This window comes from Aythya marila, assembly GCF_965140915.1.
Source record: "Aythya marila genome assembly, chromosome: 1".
Lineage (NCBI taxonomy): Eukaryota > Metazoa > Chordata > Aves > Anseriformes > Anatidae > Aythya > Aythya marila.
This window is the reverse complement of record NC_139042.1, coordinates 86,932,356-86,946,372: the sequence shown is the minus strand read 5'-3', so window position 1 is coordinate 86,946,372 and position 14,017 is coordinate 86,932,356. Positions and strand designations below refer to the sequence as shown.

The following is a 14,017-nucleotide window of genomic DNA, read 5'->3' as shown; positions in this document are numbered from 1 at the left end:
TTTTTTTTTAATGCTCATATATATGTATATATACAACATCTTTTTCCACACTGTGATCCATTGCATTTTTATGCAATTTCCCACAATTTGTCTATTAGGCCACTAGTAAATATATTTTTTAATGTTTGTGGCATTAGTTATCACTAGCTCACTTCATAGTGAATTTCTGATGGAATGAAACAGAAGTTTCTGACGTAAAAATCAGCCTAAAACCTAGCATCGAGTCTTCTTATGTTTAAACACAATAGAGTTTGTCTAATTGACCTAATAACTTTGTGTACTTTATGTAGGAGGAAAATACAGGAAAAAAGATTGCTTATGCAGGGAAAACAAACAACACAACCTTGTTAGAGGGGATTAATTTATGACGGTGGTATCTTGCACTATGAGGCGGTATCTTTGCACTCAGAGGAACATCTGAAGTAGCTCTCACAATTGGAGCAGCTAGGAAGGCTTGAAAGTCAGTAATAAGAAGGACTTGCCACCGCATCGATGAAGACTGTGGGTACCTCCTGAGTGTCTGTCTTGTTTGCAGCCAAATAGTTCCTCTTATGAGATGCAGCTTGTAAACTCTGGATGAGATTGGAATGGAAAGCATGGTTGCACAACAGAACAGATACAACCAAGTAACGGGTTGAACTTTCATCTTAAAATAGTTAAATGAATAAGTTATTTTCTGGATGCAAAAATCATTTTTAATTAGACATTTTATTCTGCTTTTGGCAAAGATAGTTGAAGTTGTTTAGCCAACAACTGAAAAACTCTTAAACACTGGTGGTTTTCCAAATGTCTGCTGTAATTATTTGCTATTCAGTGCTGTAAGTTGTGGTGCTTGCCACCTATGTTTTTAGTTCTCTCCAAATACTAATAAAAATAAATTAATAATGATAATAAAGAACAACCTGCAAGCTTTTGAAAAAGAGCAGTTAATTCTGTTCCTATTTGAAGACACATTAAGAATTTGTGCAACTGTAACAATTTCATTCAGCAATATTTAGATCCAGATCTAAAAATCAAATTTCTTTCTAGACTGAAAAACTGAATTAGTGATGTATCAGGAAGTGGAGAATCTTGTTTGCAGGTTTTAGCATACTGTTTCTGCAACTTTGCTTTGCATGTATATCACCTCTCTTAATTAGATACTCAAATGTCTCTTAACAGCATATTGTGTAACGCTCTATTCTCTGTTAGCTGAATAAAAACTGCAAAGCAGTTTTAGCTTTGTTTTTATTATTTATCTATTTATTAACTTTATTAATAGTTTATTTTCCAGATACAAAAATCACTGTAGATTAGACATTTTATTCTGCTTTTGTCAAGGATATGTGCAGTTGTTTAGCCAACTGCTGAAAGACTTGTTAATATTGGTGGTGGCTTAAGAAAGTTCAGCCGCTGTAAGTAAGAACTGAAGGGAAACATACAGTCAGTGCCTCTATCTTAGGATAAAGGCAAACAAACTTATCTGCAAGAATAAGATAATTTGTTAGGAGCTTTATTCTAGTCTTTTCCCTTTCTCTTCAGACAGAATTGATGAGAATGCTGACCCAATTGCAGAGCAAAAAATTTGAAGATACTTTAACTCTCAGTGTTGATGGGTTGTTGTTTTTTCTTCTGATGTTTAAATGGCATGTGGAAAAGTGTAGCAGACAGGTTTTCTTCCTCTTCAGTCATGAAAAAGCTGTGGAAAAGTCAACTCTTTCTTCTTGACTGAATCTTTTCAGTGAGTGAAACATAAGCAAGCTTATATGTGTATCTGGTGTTCACCTGTAGTGAGGAAAGACAAAAAGGGGTGGGGGGAAACGGGGATGGGAAAAACTACTGGTTGGTAGAAACTGTTGTTCAGAAAAGAGTTAATGAACACTTGGATTCTAGCAGTTGTCAGGATTTGAAAGGAGTAATGTTTTTGCAAATTGAACTTCCTAGGCAAAGTATACCTACATAACTCACAGTGACCTTTTGTTGTAAGACATTTATGATTATGTAGCTAAGAAGTTTAAAATCTTGGTAATGCTTTCTGTGACCCCTCTACAGGAAAGTTGTTTCTTTTTGGTTGCTCAAAATGTGTATTTGTGGGCATTCAGTCATATATTTTTCAACTCAAAATACCGTGCAACAAGTATCGCCAACATCAGGTCATTTTAGAATAGTGATTTCTGATCAGGTTTGAATGACAAAGCTGGAAGGTTGAAGGATTCTACAGTAGTAATATGTATTTTATTTATATGTAATGTCTTTTAAAGCAGCAACTACAATATGACTATATGACTAAAAAGAATTTTCAACAGCTTTGATCAAGCTGTTAAAATTAATCTATTTTTTATGTCTAACTACCAGTACCTGGAGTTAGCAGTTAACTGGCTGTGTATGATTGTCTTCTCTGTATTGCGGTTTTGGAGGAACATTTTTCTGAAGTTTATACATGAAAACCAGAAACTACACTAAAGGCTACTGTCTGTCCAGTGTACCTCTTCTCAAGTAACACTGTTATGTTGCAGTGCATCCTTTATTTGGGTGTGCTGGGCTGGGGGGGATTCCCTGTAGGGGAATAGTCTCCAGTCCTTGAGGTTAACAAAAAAGCTTAGTATTCCAAGTCCTGTGCTTTTGTGTGTTTTGGAGTTTGCATAGGCTTGCAGAAGGCATTTTCAGATGCCCCAGGAATGAAGAAAGACTTGAATATAATTGTTTCTTCTGTTCACATCAAATATTTTTTTAAGTCTGTGTTAGCAGAAAGGGTAAGTGAAACTACTTTGAAATATAATTTAATATATGTTTGTCTTTTTACAAAATCTTAGATATGAAGTAGAGAATAGGCCTGGTGTTAGCCCTGTCAGAGGGGAACTCTTCTTTCTCATAAGCATCTTTTTAAATACCCCAAGTACCAATTAGGACAAATAGACAGCAACAATTTGTGTTATGGTCAATAGCATGTAGTAATTACACATCATTGGCTGTATACTGAATTTTTACCTCTGAACTTCAATAGTTGTTCCTTCTGGCACATATATAGGGTTTATGTGTAAAGGTTTCGGTAGCAGGGGGCTGCAGGGGTGGTCTCTGTGAGCAGAGCCCAGCAGCTGCACCGTAACAGACCAGGGACAGCTCCAGCCAGCTCCAAAAGGGACCCACCACTGGCCAGAGCCAAGCCAGGGAATGACGCTGGTTGGGCCTCTGGGAGATTTAAGGAAGGGAAAAAACACTAACAACAGCAGCTGGGAGAGAGGGGTGAGAATATGTGAGAGAAGCAGCCTTGCAGACCAGGTCAGTGCAGCAGGAGGGTAGGAGGTGCTCCAGGCACACAGCAGAAGCTCCCTTGTGGCCTGTGGAGAGGCCCCTGGTGGAGCAGGCTGTGCCCCTGCAGCCCATGGGTCCCACATGGAGCAGATCTCCACGCTGCAGCCCAAAGAGTAGCTCACATGGAGCAGGTGGATGTGGCCTGGAGGAGGCTGTGGCCCGTGGAGAGCCCCCGCAGGAGCAGGCCCTGGGCTGGAGCTGCAGCCCGTGGAGAGGAGCCCACGCAGGAGCAGGGGTTCTGGGGGGAGCTGCCGCCCACCCGTGGGGGACCCGTGCTGGAGCAGTTTGCTCCTGGGGGATGGATGGACCCCGTGGGACAGAGCTGTGTGGGAGCAGTGCTTGAAAAGCTGCTGCCAGTGGGCAGCCCCCGCAGGCTCAGTTGGGGAAGGACAGCATCCCGTGGGAGGGACCCCACGTGGAGCAGGGGCAGGGAGGGACCATGAAGAAGCAGTGGAGATGAAGCATCAGGGACTAACCGCAGCCTCCACTCCCCTGTTCCCCTGCACTGCTTGGTGGGAGGAGGTTGGAGAGGGTGGTTGGAGGGGGAAAGCGTTTTTAGTCTGCTTTTAGTTTCTCTCTGCTCTATCTTGTAAGTAATAGGCAGTAAATTATATTAATCTACCTATGCTGTGTCTATTTTGCCCATGAAGATAATTGTTGAGTGATGTCTCTGTCTTTATTTCAGCCTGTGAGCCCTTTCATATTTTCTCCCCCTTTCCCTTTGAGGAGGGAGAAGGAGAGAGTGGTTGAGAGTGGAACTCAGCTGCCCGGCTGGGTAAAACCAGTAAACACATCATGTAACCTTGATAGTCAAGCAAATACCTAGAAAGTTAAGGCAAATATTCGGTTTAATATCCCATCAATTTTGCTATGAAATGTTTGCAGTGGTTCTTTTGATACTGTGTGCTATAATGTGTTCTAGTTTCTCCTCATTTATCATGGTAATTAAAGATTTGAACAATGGTGTAGTGATCTTCAAAAAGATGCCTGGCTTTGAGGCACAGACAGTATCATACTGTAGAGAAAATGAAGAGAAAATGTAAGTTTGATAGTACAGTGTCAAAGATCCTTTGCTATACTTGCAGTGCTGGAGAAACAAGTCTTCCTGGAACCCTGTGTTTGTTGTATGGTAGCAATTTTCTGTGACAATCTTGTTAATCCTTGTGTAGCAAGGTGTGCTTTGGGATAAAACACGCATGACCTAGCATCAGAGGAATCTTTGTGCGACAATATGGAATGCTCCCTCTGACACTGAACCTGGGAATACATTGGAACTGTGTCCTCTTTCCCCTTACAACAGCTGAGTAGTAGAAGTACGGTAGCAATGGCAGAGCCACAGGAGACGAAGTGTCTGTGTGTTCCCTCCTAGCAATAAACAAGTGATTCTTTAATGAACTTGTGCCTGCTGTCATTTTTCTGAGTCTTGTACTTGTTTGTGCTAGCCCAGTAGTAAGTAGACTCTGAAGTTATATAATGGCATTTCTGCTGTTCTTTTTAGGTGAAGTAATTATCCAGTTTCTTATGCTTTACCGTGTAGCCTGATAAAAACCTCATTTAATCTATCTTAGTCACGTTTGCCATATTTTTCCTTAATTTGCACTGATGACATGAGTTTTTGGCACCATTATTAAGTGATAATGAGACTCAGACAGTTTTCCATTTGATAACTTTTTTGTTTGATCTTGGTTTTGCATATTTCTGTATCTCAACCATACCTGTAGCACAGAAAAGAGGGAGGGAAAAAATCCCGTCAGCATTGTAGTTCATTGAGTAATTAACCCTGTCTGTACCCAGTAGTTGTATACGGCAGTAATAGTGTTTTCTTGTTCGTCTTCCTGACATGGCTAGTGTCAAGGGAACATGAGAAGATACTTGTTTTCTATCATGCCCTAAAATTTATAAATGATTTTGCTAGGATGCTGTCAGTGTATGTTTAAAAATGGGGGGGGGGGGGGGGGAGGAGAAGGCAGTTCACAGTAGCTATGTTTCATATCCTGCTTCTGAGGATAGTCAAGGAAAATGCTGAGTAGAACTTGGAAATCATTACTTTGATTGCATAAATGCCTTATGAAAATAAAATAAAAAGGATTGTTCTCTTCAGGCTCCTTCTGGTTCTGAAATCCTGGAATAATTTTGGTTAATTAAGAAGAAAGTCTATAGGATTCACAATAATAAAGAAGTTACAGGACTTTACCCATAAATATTTGGAGTGGTTTAGGTGAGGAGCTACCTGTTAAAATAATTCCACTGGCTTGTTACTAGAAGTAAACTTCCAGTTAATGAGCTCTCATAGTGTCTGGTGTCCTGTTACACAGCTATTTAGAAAAATAAATGTAGATCGGCAGTGGGCTTCTCTCCTATTGCAAATCTAATGATTTATCACATTGCAGCATTAATGGTTATGTTATTTTTAGATATTCAAAATAGACTATAATATGGTCAATGACATTTATGATGCATTCTATCCTTATCTGTAGTGACAGCGGATGGTTTTTGAGAACTCTTTGTGTTTGCTTGTCTGAATATTCAACATTCTGTCAGTAGTTGAACCACTCTGTAAGAGCTACGTAATGGGGGTCAGACAAATTTGCATTAATAATGTCATCAATTATGAATACCTAATTTCTGAGTAGCTTTTGCTTCTATTTCAAAAGTAACAAAATGCAGTGTAAATAGATACAATGGCTTTGATAGTTCATATAAGTATATAATTCATGTTTTGTGAGTACTGTCACCTGGTCTGAGATATTCTGCAGCTGTGCATTTTGACTGTTTCACTGTAATGTATGATTAGTGGATGTTTTTGACATCCACTTTGGTAGCCACTGGCTTCCAAAACTGTATTTTGTATCAAATGAGTCGGTGAGCAATTGTTAGCTTTTTGTAGCTAACAAAAACAAAGATGTACCTTTGTAGCTTTAAAACAAGAAAATGATAAAAAAAAAAAATCCCTTAAAAAGTAATTAAAAACTAATCATGTGTTCTCTCTATGCTGTTTTTATTTGCCTTAAGATTCTCCTTTTAAAAAAAAAAAAAAAAAAGGCAAGAAAAAATTGTTAAATTTCTTTAACTCATTCGTTTTCTGGCATACAAATTTTTCTGAACTCTAAGCATTCTTTCTACTGGAACTGAAGACAATGGACTTGCATTAACATTGTTACAGCATTGAAATACAACAAGCGGAAGCACAGCCTTCTAACTACTGCTTTACCATTTGTCGGTACAAATTTCAGCTGGATATGTCATCATTTCAGATCTGTATGTCAACATACTTTGTCTTTGGTTCTTAGCACAGCTCTGAACAACAGCAGGAGGAGGGACAATGGGAATACCTTCAAAAAGAATAGTACACTATTCATTGGGCTGAGCAGAGAAACAGGTAGATTTTTATCTGAATGAATTTGTAATACAGATTAGGATTTTAATTTGATTGCTCATTTTATCCATTTCCATGTTGTAATATTTTACTACTCTCTTTGAAATAATTTCCCCCCAAATTAAACTGCAGTTCTTCTGTGTTATGTTTAAAGTCTAGCTTTTTCTTCAGTCTCAAGGGAATAGAAATAGCAAAAAAAAAAAAAAAAAGTTACTTCATCTAAAACTATTTTCTCTTCCACAGTTATGAATAGATTTATTACTACCTCATCAACATGGAAGCAGATTAATTATCCAGACACTAAATGACAAACAGTAACTTTTACAGGTTTTAATGGTAATAAATGATTAGAAGGCTATTTCATTAAGAGATTCAAAGAAAAAGCAGGCACTTCCTCTTACAAGTGAGAAAACATAAAATGACTAGGATTTAATTTGGTGGGAATACATCCATTATAAAACAAATTACAAGATTTTTCTGTCTCAGTGGGTTTAGAGATTATAATGTCACTTGAAATGCTGAATTTGAATTATAAAGAGCACTCTAGTAATTTTGCATTGCTGTTGTTTTTGTAGGTAGTTGTCAAGTCAATGATCACTGTATTTCTGAAGTCTTATATTCTGAAATGTTTACATTTGATCATTTAATTAACTAATTAAATATCAAAATATAATTTAATTTGTTAAATAATATATCAGATAAGAATGAAGATCTTAACAGAGCATGCATCTGCTTGCACATTTGACTATGTGAGGTGTTCTGCCCTTCTTCTGAAGGGCCACAAACCTCTGTTGCCTTGCCATTGGTAATGTTAGATCCATATTTCAATGAAGCCCAGAGCACATGCTAATGAAAAATGCCTTGAAGCTGACAATACACTGCTGAGTAATCTTGACATTGCAAAATTGACTCAGCTGAGTATATTTCTCTGCTGAAATGGGTCAAGTGATCATAAAATACTCTGAGTTAGAAGGGACCCACAAGGATATCCTTCCCCCTGTTGTTTTCCTCTCCAACCCTGTATGTCCTGTTGTTGCTCTGCTTCAGGTGTGTTCAGTGAGTAAGAATGTTTAATCTATGACCTCACCATATATGTCACATAAAAGCTCACGTGTCATCTTCAGGACTTACAGTAATGCTTTCCTCTTAAAAGCATGGAAAACTGGGATTCTGTCACAGAGATGTGGTAGGAAAAGCATTAACAAAATTTGTTATCCAGAACTTCGGTGTTTTCTCCCCTGCAAAGATTTTTTTTCCAGCCTTGGAGATTGCATAAAATAGTAGTTAATAAGTGGTTTACCATACATTAAACAGAAATAGGGTAATAGGACCTTCTGTCAAAGGGGGAGGTTTGTTTCTGTGGTTATAAATAAATAAATAAAGGTTTAAAATTTAATATTTCTTTGGTCTGAATTTTCTCTTCTTAGTTAAGACAGGAGCAACCACTGATTCTGTAGTTGCTGGAAGCTGTGGAGAGCTAAAGTTCAAAGGAAACAATGAACTTTAGGAGATTATGTAGGTTGCATGAAGAGAACAACATCAGTGAGGAGGAAGGGTACTTAAAATGTAGATATGAGAGGGTTGTCAGGTTTGACAGGTAAATGGAGATGCTGTGTGGAAAAACAAAATCAGAATGGGAGGGACAAAATAAACATAGGTTTTATAGTTGGAAGAAATAGATTTTTCTCTTGGACATGTTTCGTATAGAATATATCCTAAAGTTTTGTCCACATATGCACTTGTATCTGATGTGTGTGTATAAATACTTCTACTAAATACATTTAGCAAGAATAAAGATTAAAAAATGAAGAAAGTTCATGGCTAAACAGTAACTTGGGTACTATGTGCTTGTTTTATTGCCCTGTTAATAGCTGACTAAATATTTTGATAAGCTCACAGTAACACAAATGATGTAAATTCTAAGTGTGTATGTGTTTCTGTGGATGTCTTGCTAAGTCCAAATGCATAAAACCACTGAAAAGTAAAATGAGCTAAAAATATATGAAGAATCTTAACAGCAAACATTTTATGGATAAAATATTTTATAGTAAAACATTTTATAGACAAAACTAGGGGTAATATTAGTATAATAAACAGAATAGGATTCTTCATATTTGTAGGTCTTCATCATAGTCACCATGAATTTTTAGTGATAGTATAATTCAGGCATCTGATCATACATTTGTATATTTCATAGCTTATAGCAATGCTGTTCATTGATAAGGCTTAATAGGCAGACTGCCTGTTCTTCGTATAATGCTGAGAGCATCATGAATGAAGTACTGTAGAGACTTCGCTCATTTCTTACCTAACTGTTCTGTCGATCAGCTTCCAAACTGAGAGAGGACAAAGTGAATCTATGCTGATGAGAATTTAGTCTGTTGAGCAAGAAGTGGGACAGATGGGAAGCAATATGAAACTTCAGATTTGAACTTGATGGTGGAACTCAGTGTTACAAGTAGTCCCGGGAATATACAGGTGTTTCATACACCAAGAGCCTGTTTGTTTGTTTATTTGTTTTAATTTATGGATTTAGCACACTTACCTTCTCATACCCACTCAGTGCGCACACATCAAAACCTGCAATATTCTAAACATACTTTTTCTTCCCTTAGTTCTAAAGGTAACCTCATCCTGCTGAAGTAGACACGCTCTAGTGCTTGGTCCTTTGCCTACTTGTACAAATCTCTACCCTGTTTTGCTTTTTACTTTCCTGACTTCTTTATAAATGTTTGGGTTTATATTAATATTCATAATATTAATATTCAGCAGTCATAGTGCCTCAGAACTGTCTGTCAAATTCTAATCATTAGTCTGTTCTGACAAATGATCACAATGATCACATAGGTTTATTTGCCACTATATCACATTCTGTGTAATTTTCTGTTCATCGTTACTCATGCTGTGTTTCAGCATTGTTTTCCAAATAAATCATTTCTGTAACTGTGGTAAAATATTCAACCAGGTTGAATCTTGTTGTATTTTCCTTCTCATGCCTTTAATTGCTTATATATTGTATCTTCCACTGGGACTTCCTATGCCCCTAATTCACAATTTAAGCTAATATTAATAATATTTGTTTATAGCTTTTTTCTTTTTTTTTAACTCACAATTTAATTAATGAAGCCCATTGGAATTGTGTACGTAGTTCTTGGTTGCTCAGAAAAATTACTGATGGAAGACAACTGAGGAAAGATCAATTACAACAGAATTATATTGACTGATGCATCAATATAGAAAATGAAATAAGCATTACCCTATAGTCTTTAAATCCCAAAAGAAGTAGGGGGAATTTTAGGTAAATGCTAAATACATAACCTGACAAGTTTCTTGTGGTACATTACAATACCTACTTTTTTACTGGATATTTTTCTCACATGAAAATTTAAGATGAAGTGAAAGCACTGTATTTGCTAAGTCAACAAAAACTCTATATTCAATTTTAAATAGATTTCACCTTGAGTAAGGAGATTTATTTATTAGAACAGATTTTAATGTACTTACTGGAAATAAACAGTGGTTCTTCCAAGTAATCATACAATATCCCTACTTGGAAGGGACCCATAAGGATCATTGAGTTCAACTCCTGGCTCCACAAAGCCCAACCTAAAATCAGCCCGTGTATCTGAGAGCATTGTCCAAATGCTTCATGAAATCCAGCAGGCTCAGTGCTCTAACAGCTTCCCAGGGGAGCCTGTCCCAGTGCCCAACCACCCTCTGGGTGCAGACCCTTTCCCTAACCCCCATCCTGACCCTCCCCTGTCCCAGCTCCATGCCGTTCCCTCGGGTCCTGTCGCTGTCCCCAGAGAGCAGAGCTCAGCGCCTGCCCCTCCGCTCCCCTCGTGAGGGAGCTGCAGGCTGCAATGAGGCCTCTCTTCAGCCTGCTCTGCTCTGGGCTGGACAAACCAAGGGACCTCAGCTGCTCCTCATATGTCTTGCCCTTCAGACCCTTCACCATCTTTATAGTCCTCGTTTGTGCACTATCTAATAGTTTCATGTGTTTCTTATAGTGGTGCCTCAAACTGCACACAGTGCTTGAGGTTAGGCCGCACCAATGCAGCTGGTGCCAATTGTTGACACCATTTGTATTATTGACACATATTATGTTGTTGACACCATATGTATTTGTCTCACAAAGAAAAGGTCTAGATCAAAACATCCTGCTTAGATCTTAGAATCTCAGTTACTATGGTATTTCTAAAATCTGTACCTTTAGCACTACAATATATGTGTAAATATGATATATGTAGATTTAAGAAAAATCTGAAAATAAAGATGGTTTACTTAAGGAAACGTAGAGCATGAGGTGAGACTTGGAGATTCTTATTCTTTATAAGTTGAATATAGCAGAGGGCTTTTCCTTAAAATCAATCAAAAAAACTATTAGGTACCTTCATATTCTTCATTCTGAGGATAACTGAAAGAATTTGCTTTATCATGAATTGCTTAGATGTTTTATAACTATTCCACTAGAAAGTTGGAGTAGATAGGCCACTACATGCCTGGCTGTTAATCTGGACTGTGAAAGCTGCAAAACAGATTGCTGAACTTTGTATAAAAACTCATACGAGCATCTTAGATTTTTTATTTATTTTTTTTTTTTTTAATTTGTTCAGAAATGGAAGGTTAATTAAGATGCTGACTCACTAGGAATGAATAGTGTTAATTGGTGAGATGTTTGATTAAAATCTCTGGGTTTGAAATGGGCTAGAAGGGAAGAGATGCTGTGGACTTAGACTCTCTTTTAGGCATGTCCCACAAATCCTCTGTGCACCACTGAGCAAACATTCAAGGTAATAGAAATGTGATGTTAACCGCTTAGTGAAAACTGGTAGTAGGTCGGAACTTTAGGTCAAGTTAGACCCTGTGCAGAGCCTTATACCAGGAACAAAGCATTGATGTATATCTGAAATAGACTACTTTGCTTAAAAGATGAATCTAGTGTAAAAATACTTCTTTCCAGATTGTGATTGGCAGTTCTGAGGGTTTTTTCACCTTTGCTGCTACTATAATAATAATAAACAAAAGGACAATGTTCATATTATGCCTCACCCTTCTAATGCAGCGACAGCATGTACTTCCTTTGAGCTGAAGAAACTTACAAGGGTAAAACTTCTTCAGCTGTTGAATACAGTGGATTGTGTTCTGTAGTTTAAACTCTTAAAAAACAGTTTGTAGTTTGTAGTTCTGTAGTTTAAACTCTGCTATATACTTTTAGACTTAAGCAGACACAAAGATGCACACATGAAGGCATTTTTTTAAAAAAGTTCCTATTGAAATTGTAAGGAAAAGTCATTGTCGTCTCTGCCAGTATCCCAGATGTTTCTCTGGTGTTTCATGTGGATTCTTTCTTTTTTGACTGTGTAAAAGTTAAATACCTGAGTGTGGAGAACATCTCAGACTGCATAAGACAGAATCCAGGCTCTGTGAGTCTGAAATTCCAAATTTGTACATTATAGAAAACAAATTTTAAGAAGTCATGATTAAGATGGTGTACTAATCATTATTTTAATCCTGCTTCGTTAGCTTCTGATTGTAAAATGTGGAATTTTTTTTAGCTAATTAATTCTCGATAGCTTTTGTTATGGAACTTCTCATGCTAAATAATGATTGGTAAGAGGAAAAGAATGGATTAATGATAGACTGTGGATTATTTTAGTGAGAAATAAGGAGCCACAATTACCAGGGAATGAGAAACAGAAATGTTGATAATCACTAAAATAACTTTAGGAGTAAAATGTTTGACCCAGAAGGAATGAATAGTAACCTGTAAATTGTTTTTGTTTAATCAAAACCATCTGTAGCAAAAACAAACTTCAGCCTGTTTGAAAGTGCTTTTAGTGTCTGGTAGTAAAGAAGTGCTCCACAAGTTTCTTTCAGCTGAAAAATCTTTTAATATGGTGCACATTCATTTCGGTATGTTATAAACAGTCTCAACACGCAACAAAAGGAGAGAGGACGGTTAGCAAAAATCTGTTACCGTGGAATATGAAAGATTCTGTCCATCAAAATATAATAATAATTAAAAAAACAAAACAAAAAAAACATTTGCGTGCTTCTTTCTTTGTGCCTGCTGTGGGCCAGATCTGAAAATCTTATTTGAAGAAAGTGTGTTTTCAAACAGTCAATTTTTGTCAATTTCAGAGCAGAAGAGAAGGCAAGGATGTCTTGAATTTAAAATTCTCAAAAGGATTGAGAAGAATATTTCTTAAAGTTACTTAGTGCATGAATACTGTGACAATTGCAAGGACTATCAGTTGAACTAATAACCCAATGAAAGTGGCTTTTCTTGATAAAACTTCTTGAGAATTAAACATCAGATAAAAGGCGTAGTGGCCCCTGGGCTTGAAATTCAAAGCAATAGCTCTAGTTAAGCTCCGAAGTATATTGGTTTTATAGCAGTTCTGTGAATTGGGGAAGATACTGTGTGGCTACGCACAGTAATAACAAAACCATGACTTAGTGTTAGGACATTTACAGAAGTTTCTCTTTTACAAGTAATAAAATAATTCTCCCTTCAAAGTATTGAGATAATGTGCTAGACCTGATAAATTTCCATACGGAATGAGCAACTGAGTTTATCTGGCTTTAATAGGGTAGTTACTTTGGAGACTTTGTGTCAGCCAATAAAGTAATTTGTGGGGGGGATGCATGACAAAAGTGATCATTTAATTCAGCTATCGATTTTAAGCAAGTCTCATCTTGTAGGAGAAGTTGCTCCAGCAGCCTGTCCACTCCATGAAATAAAGAAATCTGGAGATAAATTCATGAACCGTGCAAGCCATAGCCCCTGCAGTTAAAAAGATAGAGCCTTCAGTTAAAAAGACAAATGATGGTTCTTGTGTTTTGTTTGAGCACAGAGGAAAAGGAGAATTCAGTTCCAGTTTGCAAGTTATCATTTACTTCTCAGGCAGAGATGATGTTTACACAGCCTTCATTTACAGTAGCAAAACAATCATCATTTGACTAAGCCATCTTGCAACGGAGAATGCAAGATGTGGGTGCAGCCATGCAAATAGTCTAACTTGTTGCCATGTAGGGTCCAGCAGAAATGAGTAAGATCTTGTTCTTTCAGTGGCAGACAAAGAGAGATCGTAATTCCTGCTGAAATACACTAATTTCTCTTTATAGTTAGCTGACTTTGTTGTTTACTATTATGAAAATGCTGATTGTTGATGTAGCCAGAAAAATTCTCATGTGCCTTAGAGCAGATATTTTTATGAAATCTTAGTAAACTGGTGTATTCCAAGTGGAAATGCTGGACGTTTTCATCTTGGTACTTGTTAGCAGAAGGTCATCTGGAACATTCATCCACCAGGTGGTGGAAGAAACAATTTAAGTTGAAGCCTC

The 14,017-nt window shown here is 37.2% G+C and overlaps 1 protein-coding gene across 10 annotated transcripts in view; it reads left to right on the top strand.

Annotated features, from left to right (window-relative positions):
- Positions 1-14,017, top strand: part of DMD (dystrophin) — a 1,245,415-nt gene that overhangs the window by 395,214 nt on the left and 836,184 nt on the right. The window lies entirely within an intron of this gene.